A 15,914-nucleotide genomic window follows, 5' to 3' on the forward strand; every position below is an offset into this window, starting at 1 on the left:
TCGGGAGGATGGTAAACGTCCTGATGGTCTAACGACCTTCCCATTTGAAAGTGGCAAGTCTCTCATTTGGGACGCTACTTGCACGGATACCTTCTCCGCCGGGAAAATCTTGACGTCAGCTTTAGAGCCGGGCTCCGCAGCCAACCTGGCCGAAACGCTAAAAATCAAGAAATACAGTGCACTATTTCACCGCCATATCTTTGCCCCGATTGCAGTGGAGACATCGGGAGTCCTCGGCTCCAGAACTAAAAAATTCCTTATTAAGCTGGGGGATTTGGTAAGCAGAAGAAGAAATGATCGTCGGGAACGGACATGGCTTTTCCAACGCATATCAATAGCCATCTTGCGTGGGAATTGCCATTCCATCTTATCCTCTGCTGCTAATTAATTACTAATCTAATAACTAACTTTTTAATGCACCATTTAGATGAAAAAAAATAGACAAATTAACTTGAAAATGGTATAGGATGCCGGTTGGTGCTATACTTCTCAAAATAAAGGTTGTCTACATTTTCGGCCGTTTATTAATAAGTTGAAAATTTTTTGAAATATAAGCCATTTGTGACAAATCTAAATTATTCGAATCATTGCTAATCGGATTTTAAAATTTCCCATCAGATCTGATAGAATTAATGAAACTGTTATTTACTAGAAGTTAACAAAGCCATCTATCCGAAGTGGACCCCGCCAACATAATTGACGTTGCGTTGCCTCTTACGAGAGCAACTGAGATTAATGAAATAGATGGTTTGATGAGATTTTCACCAGAAACGTGAGAATTCTCATTTTTTTAATTATCATCCAATTTTATAGAATGCAATTAGTCCTTATAATTTTAAATACAAACAGCAATTGTTTTTTTTGTTACTAAAATCGTATACACTGCTCCGGTAAATAATGTCTCAATTATTTTAAAATGGGATTTGTTTGTTACAAAATGCTACAATAAGTGAATAATGTGCCAATTATGGATATATTCTATAGTTAGCAGTAAAAAAATCATTAAAAGTATTAGTGTCGAGCATTAACGTGGAATCAACACTATAATTAAAGAAATATTATATGCCACAGATTCGCTTGAAAATGCACGGACTAATTTTTTTTTTTTTTTGTGAACGGACTAATTATGTTCACAAAATAGCGAGTCCGGCTGTCAAGATTAGAGTGGAAATCGGTCAGAATCCTTCAAAAAAGAGTCTGTTAATTGAATCGTATTAGTTGGTGGAATTTTTTTAATTTTAATAATTTAATGACAGTTGGAATACTTGCCTATTTATTTGACCATTTTCGAATCTAACGAATAGATTAGCATCAGTTTAAATTTGATTATTTTGATAGTTGATTTAAAAAGAAATTAAATTTGACATCATTTTGCAAAACTTTATCGAAACATAAATCCTCATTAATAAAAGATTCTGAAATAAATCGCTTATTGTGCCCTTTATTTTATAGTTCACCCTTATATTGTACTTAGATAAGTCACTAATTTATATTCCTTCTATTTTCGAAACGTAAATTTCATTTTCCATATTTATTTTGCTTATCAGACTTTAATTACGAGTCTACGGAAGCCCATATGTCTTGTATTTAGATCATAGCAGTAATATTCGCTATAAATACACCCATAGATAATGGCATTATTTTTAAAGTGAAAAATGAAAGAGATTAAATAATTTATAAATTTTTTAAATTAAAATAAATTATTTTTTATATTCTTGTGTTGTTGGACGATCATATGAGTTTTTGACAATTAATAGAGCCGATAGCGACAGTTCATATGGCGTAGAACTTCAGAAAAATAAAACAAGAAGGCCTGTAACCCATAAAATACATTTTAGGGTACATATGTAGTAGTTGGCGGCCACTTTTTAGCGAATTTTAAAAAAACTATATTTTTTTTGGTGAATAATTACCTTTTTTAAATAATATTACTATAAAAAAATTAATTATTTTTTTATTTTAGTTTTGATTCTGGGGGACAATATAAGGCAATGCACTCCATGATTGTTTCAAATTCTTTCTTTTTGGCTGTCTGTCGCCAAATGAACTCCGTAAAATAACTATTAAGGTGTTGTCTGACTGTTCCCCTTTGTTTTCTATTACGCCATTTGGCGCTACTCCACATTCTAAGGAATAATTATATAATTGGAAACCTTTCAATATGTTGGGTGTGTGCACCCGTAGTTGGATCAACAAAACAATATCTGTGATTCACTTGCAGGTGCTGATATCCTGCATCCTGAAGATCTTTTGTTGAATAACCCTTCCAGCAGTCTGATATGAGAATGATGCCTTCTTCTACATTCTCAAGAATAGCCTTCGTAAGGGTCTTCATTGTTCTGTCAGGTATTGCTTCACCTATTTTGGATCTCTGACGAGATGTCAATGATAGCATGCAAATTTCACGCATGTACATTGACCAGTCCACGGTTGTATGTGAAGCCCAACCAAGATTTTTCATGCATATCTCCATAGAAGATAAATTTTTTGCCCACAGGTAGACAAACCGGATTATATCTTCGAATGGTACTTTGGTTCCTGCTAACCACGTTCCTGTTGAGTTTTAATGATATAAATACCAGTTTTTAGACTCGATTTACTTCGACAGCCCCTTCTGTAGCAATCCCAAGCCGGAGAGCTGCCAATGTTTAAAGTCATTTGGTGTCCGTTGCGACACACTTTTTTTTTGGGATGATTCCTCTGGATTGCATGAAATTGATAGCTTCTGACATATTTGTGGGTAGATTGAATAGATTGACCTCACTTCTCATTTAAATTAAAGTAGCGTGGGATTTTATTATTTTTATATTGTATTATTTTTAATTATATATTTTTTTTAACTAAAAAAATATAGTTTTTTTAAAATTCGCTAAAAAGTGGCCGACAACTACTACATATGTACCAAATAAGAATTTCAGTAATAAAAATAGATAATTTAATTGATAAGTAGAGTAGATTCAATCAATCACACGTGGAAGGGTATCAGAAGACTTTAAAATACTATTTATTTAAATAATTAAATAATTTTAATAAATATTAATAATTCAAATAAATATAGAATTTACTATGTTAGATTACATGAGCGATCAAAGAAATGAACCAAAATTATCCGATCTATTAAACAACGTAATTCAATTTCCTGATCAAATTCAGATCACGGAATTATGCCAGTCAGACACCACCCGACGACGAGCCTTAAATCAGTTTTTAATTGCCTACGACGTCTTAAAAAAACGACTAACAAAAATAGATTTAAAAATTAATAAAAAAGAAGATTTTTCCAAATCGGTTTATCACTTCCGGTTATCAGTAAAGGACATTGAAATGCTGACAGCCCCCCATCCCAACAAAATAGACCAAATAAAAGCCAAGGCTGACGAATTGGAACTTCCGGTGGACAGTATAAGTTGGAAAATAATCATTCGACTGTTGGAGGGACTCCATTTGTCGTGGAATTCCGCGATTCCGTGGATTAACATGACGGAAAATGGACAGTCAGTATGTCGGAAATGTGTATATATAGATTAATTGCTACAAACTTATTGATAAACATCACTTTCCGACCAGCAGTTGCTCATTAGTGGCCAATCAGACACAAAAAATGCCATTTTATCGTATTTCTGAAGAGAATTTGACTATAAACATTCCTGAGTTACATCAATCGACTCACATCGACAATTCCATAGAAAAAAACAACACAGAAAGTCACGTGTTGATTGAGGAAGACGAAGGCATTCAGTCGGGGACCGGGGGTCACTCCGAGATCACCAAATATGGACTTGGTTCACATCCTGTGGCTATAGACATGATATATGCAGCAGTGGAATTGTTTCCTGATGACGATTTGTCCTCGAATGGCATGAAGGGGTGCCCCAATAGTTCGGAGTACTCCACCGTGTCGGTGAGTTATTCGGAAAGTGTTGAAGAACGTGATTTTTGTAGTCAAAATGGTCATAAAAGTGAAAATGAGAATTATTTTGAGTCAACAAATTTACAAGATGTGACATTGGAGAGTTTTGATATTAAAATATGTGAGAAAACAATAAATGATGACCTCGGGAATCGAACCCTCGACCATGTGTTAAATAGGGAAAACGGAGATTTGATTTTTGACCAGGAAACGGATCAAAAAAATGATTTGCACGTTTTTGATTTCTATTCTTGTGCACAAAATTATAAGAGAAAATACAAATTCAAAAACAAGAATTCAATATCCAGAGATATTGTGATACAAGACAGTAATGAACAGAAAGAGAAAAATTATCAGTTTTCTAAAACAACGACAAAACAGAGAAATCTTGCTAATAAATATGAAATTGAAACGGACTTGTGGCATCGCTTTCTTGAAGAAAATGTCTCTTTTATAGAAAATGGACTTGAATTAGATATTCCCCCAATGAGTAATGTCCCATTCGTCCAGGCCAATGAAACTTTGGAAGGATTGGACTCCTCAGATAAAAATACTGAGGAAAATATTTTGATTAATTATATTGGAGAATATAAATATATCAACATATATATTCTAATGTATATTTTATTTAATATTTTAGATTTATTATTTTATTCGGAATTGTGTTCTTACTCATTGTGGGGACAACCTGGTCGACATTTGGTGTTAAACCAATTTAACATATTAATTAAATATTTAATAAACATTTTGAATGAGTGAAATACAATTTTATGAACTGTATTTGTTTCTGTCCACAAGTTCCGAAATCCATTAGCTCTAAGAAAATTTGTGGTGCTCAAAATAATATATTCCGTTTTTTTTTGAACTTGTCTTTTAAATCCATGTCTTAATATTTTGTGATTTCTGGATAATTTTAGACTCATCAATTTAAACACATAGTCTAACACAATACCACTGTAAAACTGGCTGGTATACAATTGGCATGTAAAAAGGGCTGGTTGCATTAAATTCGCCAGGTTTGATGTCATAAGTGTGTATTGGCCCAGTAAAATGTCTAAGACTAGTAACTGAAAAAAGAGTTGAGTGGCACCCCGACAGGCACACAATGAAGCTCTCTGTCCATTAATTAAGCTCAGTTTTGAATGTCTCCCAACCAAAATGAATGACCTAATGTCAGCTTCACAGCACAATTAAGCTCATCCCCTATCCTTACCCAATTTGATGAATCAGTGAGGATGACTTCTCGTACAACTTATTCAAATCACAACTAATCTTGCCCTCCTTGTCTTGTACCTCTGAGGACATTAAAGATCACACTGACCCTTTATTTGACCCCTCGATCAACCCGTTCACAAACACCTCTGTCAATCTCCTGGACTGTTCAATCGCCTTATCTAAATAAGACTTAATACTACTACTAATTAATGCTCTATTTTTCTGCTGCACGACTTGATGATCTCTCAACAACTTTGACAACATAATTATATCTTAAAATGATGTGAGTCTGTGTGCGCGCATTTACTTCAAATAAGTAAAATATAGATAAATTGTCAAAATACTTTCTCCTTATAATTCGGAAAGAATGGAAAACAAGCCCCAAAAATCTTCTACTTAAAAAACCAACATATCAAGAATATCCTCAATAATGAGTAACATATAACTGCAGATTTATAGTATGAAATAAAGCAATGATAAAGATAAAGTTATATTGGGAAAAATATCTAAATTATTTATATTTCTGAGAATAGTCATAATTTTATCGGATTTTTTGAATGACACATTTATATTTGACTTTAGCGTTAAAAAGAAATGATGTATCTCTATTTATTATTAGGAGCGTTAGCTTTTCAAACACTCGGTAATTTTAAATTTAAAGTGAAATCTATGCATAGGATATCCATGGAAATTGAATATTTATTTCGAAAACATCCCTGTTTTGTTTATAATTAATAACTATAGAGAAACGATGTTTTAACGACAATACAAGTAATAAGTTTTAGATATATAATAGGCTCTCTCTGATGTAATTGAAATAACCGAAGTTGATGTGATTTCATATAAATTAAATCAATTGATTATCAGAATAGAGTTAGTTTTATTAAATTTCATTTTTCAAAGTACAGACAACAAGAGTATGAATAAAATAACAAAGGATGAGATTAAAATAATATACGTAAAATACTACAATCAAAATGTATTTAAAAATATATTTATATAGAAAAATCATGGATCAATTCTATATAATATATTACATTTGTTTGGCTTGCCTAATTCGAACAATACAAATCATATTATGAATAATACTTCGTGGTAATTCTATGTCATTCTATTTAAGTAATCGAATATTGACGAAAAAAGAATTAAATTATCTTCGAAATATGAACCATCTTATAAATGACAGTAATCAAAATTTAATTTTTCAGCAACTTTATCACTTCTATTAAAAAGTAGAATAAACCATCAGAGAAGACATCATACACCCCATCTTCTATGTTAGAATGTATATTTTTATTATTATTTTGCAAATCGTATATTCCTGCTAAAAATAAATCAAAATTCAATATTGAAATAATGTATGTCATACCCACTGTTATTACATTTCTGATACTTTCACTCGTTGTCGTCCTTACAGTAAGAAAAAACAGAAAATCGCTTGAATCGAATAATTTAGAGGGGTAATTTTAAATTCAAATTTTATTAAAAGAAATCCACCTCACCAGGAGCCTTCAATAAATTAAAACTAAAATAATAATAAATTACTAATACTAACAAAGATTTTCTGGGTTTACGATCTTCACTTTTTCTATAATTTTAGAAACTGTACTATTCTCCTCAGTAAAAATAGAATGAGTAATACTAGGCATAGGACACATTCCTCCATTGACCTCCCATAACTGCCACATGATACAATAAATCACTATTAAACTACAATCTCAGCCACCAAAACTCAGTTATATCTGGAAGGTGACACAAAATAGTCACAGTATTCCATACTCTCACAAAAATACTACTTTTCCTATATAAATACATTTTCTGATCATATTTTGACAAGTAGTGACAATAGACAACAGTCTTTTACACAGTGTTCTCTCTTCTTCCATTCTCCATTGGGCCATGTTCTGGGGATTCTGAAGGATAGTATACCAGACTGACATATCCAGATCAAACATACCAATTAAACCATAACAGTTCACAAGTTGTTTCAAATAACTCAACAACTCAATCAACAGACTTACTTTTCAATTGACAGCTCTTTTTATATTAACTAAAAGAGACAACTTTAAATGTCCGGACTAGTCCTATCAATATAGTAAGTAATATTACACTTTATAATACCAGAACATCAGAGAAATATATATCCAGGGATAGATAAGACAGAGAAGTTTTTCGCACAACATAAACGAAAAGGATTTGTAGGAGAAGTTGAAGAATATAGTCATTTTGGCCACATATTCAGTAAAGAGGTTCCAAATAGAATTCACTTGGGCCAGAAAAACAACAATTTCCTTACTGTCTTGAACTATCTGGTGATAACTGGCCGAATCAATGGAAAACAGGCAACTAATACTCTCACTAGATAAAATGTCATTTGTTCGATTGTTTCAATTATATTTAACACATTTGTTATACACACGCAGACAGTAAACATGCTCCACTACAACTGGCGGGTATTTTTTGTTAACAAATAAATATTTATTATCAATGAAGGAATACCGTCTTAAAATTAAATAAATAAATCAAATATTTATAATAATTTATAAAAATAAATAAATATTTATATAAAAATTTGTTTGCTTGCACATAAAAAAGTAGCACTCACAGTGAGTATTCCATTAAATACATTTTGTTCATAAACAGTGTGGACCTCTGCATTGCCCTTCTTGTCCTGAATGGCAATATATGTCCCAGGTCCGTCACTGCCGACGTAGGGACTGAAATACCCCACAAGAAATATCTGGGTAGATTCAACTGACTTGTATTTGACCCAGTTTTTGCTTGTTTTTTGAATTGCGACTATTTGAATCAGAATTTTGTCGATTATTAATTCTCCGTAATAGCAGGGTTCGTAGTGTTTGTCCACATTGTCGTGTGCTTTCGCTATTAGAGCCTGAGTGTCGGTGTGGGGTACAAATACTGTCATGATTGTGTTTATTATTGGAACTAGGACATTACTTTTAGGTAAATATACATAAAATCCCAATAAAGGTCGTCACAGCAAACACTGTCGACCATGCAAACATTTAAATATTTTATTGTCTATTCATAAATAAATTTAATTATTTCTTTATATAGAAATTAATATATTTCCATTTATAGAAACACTCCAAAGTGGTTAAACAACATAAATAATCAATGACACTACACGTGTTTTATTTAATAAATTTCTCTCATTTTCTATTTTTATTACTGTTTATATATTTGTTTTTGTTATGATATTGTTGAGAATAAAATATTTAAAAAAATGTTGAGGTGTGTGCTTGCTGCAATCTCGACTAGATCTATAGGAATATTCAATATCAGGCCCGATTTTGCTCACCCTTTGCTTGGTGGTGTAAAAGTAATGATTATAATCCATATTTCAGCCTACCGACAAAGAACCAGACGATTTGTACAGTCAAATCAAGATTATACTAAAAGGACACGATAAATCAGTACTCAGTAGCTATACTACATTCATGTCACTGTCGGCTTCTTACCTAGACATCTCCCTCACAATGTCTCGCCCGTCCACTGATATTTCAGAGTTGGGTGTCCTTCCAAAATTCGTCGTTGGTCTGTTCTAAAGGCACCAACAGGAAAGGCCAAGCACCTGGTGCAGTACGAGACACGGACTCACGTGCGTCAAATCACAGTAGAGTAGTGCCATTCAGCGTAGCTCTATCATTTGACTGGTTCTACTGCTGATACGTATTTGGCCTATCTTCAATTGCAGTTGCCGGAAGGAGTGGCCATGACTGTACAAAGGGTACGAATTGAGGGTCTTCCTAACATAATCCTCAATGGACGGACTTGATATTATTATTTTATTTAAGTTTTTTTGTCAAAAGATGTTGATTCTGTTCTTTGTTGAGTCTGTAATCTGTGGTGCCCCAAAATAGGGGTTTTATAAAACAAAGATTTTTGAGCATTAAAAATCAATTTTAGAAAAGTTCTATTTTGTTAATCGATCGTTTAAATTAATTTTCACCATTTTGAAAGCACAAAAACTGAACCAGATAATTGGAGTAATAATTTTTAAAGATCTTTTTTCTTTTTTCAAAGGTTGCAAATAAGGTTTTGTATTTTTTGGCAAAAATAAAAACTCATTGTTCGAGCATAAAATATTTTCATTACATGCAGCATTATCAAGCAATATTAATGTTTTTCTGTTGATTGTATAAAATTTTTCATAATTATATCTTCCATATGTAAAACAATTTTTAAACACATTAAAATGTTAAAATCAATTTTGAAGGAGGGCGCCCTAAACTGCGTAGTCTTCAACAATCTTTCTCACTTTTCTAACTGTCCATAAATTAACTCTATTATTACAAAAAATTTTAAAGCCGTATATAAGGTGATTTTGTTTATGAAAGAATCGGATATCGGAACCTTCTAAAATAGTGGAGTATATTATATGTCAGTTACAATCGTCGTTTTGGTATCATTAGAAGGTGTTTGAAAGACTTACTCAAGGCCGTCAACGGACTGGTTGTCGTCCCAGGACATGGCAAAGATTCCCTTCGATGTGGGAAAATATGTATTCTCTGTTTTTTTAGTTTTTAGGAATATCCCTCACTCAAACCACTCTCTTCCTGGATGACGGACTTGGTGGACCGGACAAGGTTCACCGGCGATTGGATAAACGGCGGATTCCCAAGGTACGTTACCAAAGCCGATACTCTTTGCGACTTTTCCCCCTTCGTTTAGCCAGTTTAGCCAGCAATTTCCTTTGAAATTCTGCAGTTTTGGATTCAACTGTTTTATTTATCATTTTTGTGACGTTTCTATAGAAATTGGGACAGAACGGAAAAGTTTCCCAATCTCCAAATACTTAGATATTTTCGTCTTTTGTGCTACATTGACAGTCCAACCGGGAAAATTATTATTCCCAAAAATTATGAAATGGGAGAACGTGTCTACATACGTGACATTTTATGCAAGTGATTTTCTTTGGGAGTACGGGAAAAGAGTTATGCCATCGGGGCTTCTGTTAATCAATTAATGGAAAATTTAATTTTTATTATATTTAATGCTAAAAGTCAAAATTATGGAGGAGGGGTCTAAAAGACGGGGGACGTCTGGTGGAGTCGAGACCGAAGGAACTGTATGTGAAAATGTCTCCAATTTGACTGATTCGCTGTAAAAAAGGCTATTTCAGAAATGATGATAAAGTGCCTATCCAGTAGAATATGGTCCAATCTTAACATTACTTGCAATAGTATGACTATTTGACTTACTTTTACTATAAATATATTGTGGTCCTCCACCGAAACCAATGCACGTCAATTTAGTCTTTTTAACCGACTATTACTTCCAAGCAAAAGTCTACCAAGAATGTGATGAAGGCTATGAATACGTCGATGGTCTGGCAGTTAGGGGATGCACCTTCAACAAAAAATGATCACAAAAAACTTTAATTTGTAAAATTGAATATTCGAGGAATCATTATCTAGAAATTGACTGTGGATTGCTGCCACCAGTCCATAATGCCGAAATAATCTTCAAACAGACAAACTTCAAGCATTCTATGTTTGCAAGGCTGGATATTACAGCACTTACGCCACTTCTTGGGTCAAATGTGCAGCGAATAAAACGTGGATTGGATCTGACAATTTTAAATGCAAAAATCCAAATTTGAAAAATTCAATTTGACACGGCGGACCTGTCAATCTCCAATTATCTACAAAAATTCTATAATTTTAACAAAAAGCGAAAGATTTGTTTCATTTGACATCATCGATTACACATTTTAGAGTGGCTATCGACTTCAAAAAAGCGATACAACTCATCTCTGTGAATCCGAAGGCCTGTGGATAGGAAAAGAGTTAGTTTGCGATTGTTTGATTATTAAAATACAAGCATAATGGGGAAATGTTCAACTTTTTTCCAGTGCCCAATACTTTCGAAATTTTTAATAGTTTACACATCGGTGGAAATTACACTTATCAGTGCTTCCTGGGAAATAATTTGGTAGATGGGGATCTCATTAGAATGTGCCAGTCAAATTTAACGTGATCTGGCAAAAAACCTGACTGTAAAAGTATTGGAATGCGTAATTCGAAAGGACTGGAATGCAGTTACCCATACATTGCTAATAATTCGTTTATGCTTGGAGAAAATTATTTATATCAATATGTGGTGCAATTTTGCTGCAAACAGGGATACAAGTATATTAATGGAGACCTGAACTCGACATGACTTGGTCTGGTTCTAACCCTATAAACTGCACGGGTTTGCTTGCCAGTTTTAAAATTAAGAAATTAATTAAATGTCCGGTTCCGATGTCATCAAACTCGACAGTTGTCACAAACTTTACGTGGAGAACATTTAGTAGCATTGCTTATTTTAAAAGTTGCAGAAGATTTTATCAGAAATTATACAAATCATGGAAATTAGAGCGGAAATGCGTTGATGTGTCGAATAAGTATTTATATATACTATATTAAGACAGAGGAAGTAAAACAGAGGTACGCAAACAGACTACATGAAGTACTCAACGATATTGAGAGAACAAGACGTCCTAGTTCAGTTCGTCATTTTTAATAAAGCGATTTGTTAGTAAGATAGAGGAAAAGACTGTTAGTATCAATTAGAAATATGAAAAGACTTTCTGGCGAATAGTCTTATTTTGGACTGTCGTCTTTGGCCGGGTCATCAAATTGAGGATAACAACGATGGCCCCAGTGAGACAAATAACAGGACTGGCAATGTAGTCCAATGTCCCAGTCGTGTCGAATTGGACAAAGAAGTATACGAACCACGGTAATCCTGGAATAGCACAACCGGCAAACCAGAGGAGAATGCCAACAATGCCAATATTCTGTTCTCCTGAAACATCTGCTTTGAATTTTCTACTCGAGCCTTTTTTATGTGAAGTCCAATAATGACAAACAAGATGAGATTGACCAACGCGATTGCAGCACAGGGAAGCACCAGGCCTGTATACAGTCCCACACCCGATATCAGACATCTGCCCACTCAAATAGAATCCCTTACTTTCCTTCGTTGTAATACACACGCGAGTCAACAAGAGCGATCGTCCCCACAATGCACAATGGAATGCCTGCGAGTGGTCAAATGCATGAGAACCCCAATTTAGCACGACTGCTTTGGTGATTATTTTGTTGATGGTGATGCCGATGACTTTGACAAATTTAATATAATGGATGTACGTCTCTGCCAGCATCCACAGAAATTGTGCCAAAAGTCCGAAATGGAGGACAACTCCTTTGGCTGTGCACGCAGTCACTCCCTCGTTCTCCGAGTTTTGTAGTATGGAAAGAAATGTAATGTTTACAATTACCATCGAGAATTCAAAATGAAGCAGTGCCAGTTGGAAGGTCGACTTGATTTGTATTCTAGCGAGTGGTACCAGCAAATATACTTTATATTCGTCATAAATATCATAATTGAAAAAAATATCAAAAATGTAGAGATTGCGAGCAGTATGCTGTTTATGTACAACTTGACTGGACTTTTCACATTCAGGAGTTCTGGTCTCTGCGTTGTCAGCAATCAAGGAGCAACAAAGATCACGGCAAAGCTTGTCAGGTGATTGAATACGCAGACAACCCCCGCATTAGTAAACAGCGTCGTCCCCCCAGTCGTAATCCACTCCGAATTGTTCTCGTCAAAATATGCGCAAGTCAAGTTAGTCCGATTAGTCTAAGCAATATAAATGTGGGACTCACTGGAAATGTAATTTTGACTTTTAACTCTGTCTTAACTCGCAAACTCACTGAGAAGACTTTCGAGCCCAAAATTTGGGGCTTTTTGGATTTAAAAGTTATCGTGTCATTCCAGTACACAGTTCTCACTGAGAGGAATAAATCTAAAATGCACCGTGGATGTCTGTTTCTGTATCAAACGTGAGCTCACATTGAATATCTTGTTCCTCCAACGTTTCTAATGAGCACTACAATGCGTCAGTGGCACGAGCAACTATAGTATGAATCTATAAATAGTAATAACAGCAAATTCACCTGGAATGCTGGGAATGCGATTGAAGCTATAAATTAATAATAAGCACTAATACCGTCGGGACACATATTCATCAGAGTACTACTCATTATCAAACAAGCATTACCTCTCGGAGAGAAGTAAGTATTTTGTCCTATAATATATCACAATCCTTAATACTTTATCAAATATGCTCAATTTAGTGTCCTGAATATTATTGTACTACTGGGCTTACATATCTTTGTTCTGTCCACTCCACTACAATGTTCTAATATAAATATAAACGTATTCCTTACCCATTCCACATTTATCAGTCCCTCGAGTCTCTATAATTGTAGTGGGATTAAGAATAATACATCTTCGGAGAGTGTCATTTCTTCTCTCTAAATAACCAGTTGTTTATCCCAAATACCTTTTGCACGTGTTTCTGTAGTGGTAGCTAAAAGAGGAGTGAAATAATAGCATTACAAGGCCAGCAAATGACAACTTCTGGTCATAAGAGAATGCAGTGCATACAAATAATGCAAACAGTAAAGGATACATCGATGAATATTGCATTACCTGGTTATATATTCCTCATTAATTAAGTTGACATATATTTCATATCCGCATTGACCCCATTATGAAAGTCCTGGATGACATGGTGTGATCAACCTGATAAAAACAACCATCTCCAATCCTTTTGTAAACATTGCACATTTCTGAGCCAGTCTAGACGTTTGTGATTTGAAAACTCTGTCAGTACAAACTACAAAAAGTAATATACAGTAAAGATAACATTTATCCATTAAAAATCTTATGCAGTTATCCGATATTTTGCCATCGCGTCGGCTTTGGCGACTTAATTTACCCAATTAAATTCAGCCAATAACATAATTTCTTCTCTATTCTTAAAAATCGTGAAATTTGAGACTGTGATCAGTTGAATCTCACAAATAAAACTGTCTGAGTTTGACTTCCTTGAATAAAACATTGAAAATTTTCAATTTAAAATTACAGATTATAATTATGCAGTTATGCGAAAATAGTAAATGTTTCCGATGAAAGTATTCAATTAACCGATATACAATTAACCTAATATTTTGAATGGAAAGCATATAAATTATTGTTTTTAACATAAATTTATGGCATTAACCGATTTATGCAATTAACCGACTTTCAATTAGATACAATTTAAATCTATTTATCTTATACAGTCATAAAGTTAGTTTTAATCAAAAATATTCATTATTATGTTTACGATATATGCGTAGCCTGGTGGATTGCCTTTATCTTATAAATTTTTGAATATTTACAACTTTTTTAATTATAGATAAGCCTTTCCATGACTATCAGGAGGGAGTCCGGATATATTAATACAATACTAATGTCATTATAGTAGACTTTAACACGCCAAGATAAATGATATTTTATATTTCCATTCCCTTTGATGTTATTCTGAAAGTCATTTTATGTTTATAAAAAACTAAAACAAAATAAATTAATTTTGACATGCCCTGCAAAATCAAATAATATTTTTATGAGTTAGAATATCAAAAATTTCTTAATAAAATCAAAATTTTAAAACTCTGGGTTGCAAAGTATTTTGCGGTTTTCAAAATTTTATTCTTCTATTTTAGAACCAAATTGTGATTTGCCAAACAGTTAAATTGAGCTCAGTTGCCTATTCTGTTCTTCTTTTTTTAAAATATTAAAAATTACTTTCCGAATTTCAATTTACCCAGAAAGAAACATTTGTACAAATTGAACAAATTCTTTCAATTTCCAGAAAGAAACATTTGTACAAATGTATTTAAACAAGTCCTTGATCATGATAAATCGTTTAGAAAATTGTTTGTTTTTATTTGAAAAATTATATTAAAATAAAATACATGATTTTCTTGTTGTCATCACTGCTATATGCTCACATTTTGGACTGTTTTACAAATACTGAAACTAATTTTAAAAAAATAAATAAGTAATAGTATATAACAGAAATAACAGAAATGAAGATAAAAACAGTAATTACAGTTTTAAAAAACATAAATGATTTATAAAAACATAATTGCTTGACAATATGACAATTAATTAAAAATTTGATTTAAATACTGGAAGAAAATGAGAATAATAATTAAAATGTTCTATTTTCTAATTCTATCAATTTTTGTGCAAAGTGCTCCAACATCGAACAGTAATTCATTTTATTTCAGTTTAGAATGTTTTAATGGAAAATGTTATATTTTTGTGACGGATAGACTAAATCGACAAGATGCACAAAAAGTTTGTAAAGAAAAAAAAGGCTCACTCGCAAATATAGACAGCCAAATCACAAATAATTATATTTACGGTAAACACAAAAATAATTTATTTCAGAAAATTTTATAAAAAACGCAAAATCAAGGTTTTGGATTGGAGTAAATGACATCCAGAAAGAAAACGAGTTTTTGGATTCTTATGGAAATAAACAAGTAATTCAAACTTTTTAAATTCAGGCCTTTTTTAATTGGAATACAAATGAACCTAATAATTATCAAATTGAAAACTGTGTTGAGATATGGATTCCTAGAGGAGTCTGGAATGATCAGAGTTGTAATGATAAATTACCATTTTTGTGTGAAATTTTGGGTTTTTATTTTAAAATAACTGTAATAGACATTTCAAGCAACCCAGAAATTGAAATAAGTAACCAAGTTGAAAAAAGCGAGGACGTATGCGATAATTAAAATATAACTAAACAAATACTAACTTTCTTGATTTGGTAAATACTAATTTTTCTCAAAAACAAATTTCTGCTTTCTTTTTTTGAATATGAAAAGAAATAGTGTTAGCTTTTTCACGAAATTGATGAAAGTTAATGTCAAAC

This window comes from Octopus sinensis, unplaced genomic scaffold, assembly GCF_006345805.1.
Source record: "Octopus sinensis unplaced genomic scaffold, ASM634580v1 Contig18007, whole genome shotgun sequence".
Taxonomy (NCBI): Eukaryota; Metazoa; Mollusca; class Cephalopoda; order Octopoda; family Octopodidae; genus Octopus; species Octopus sinensis.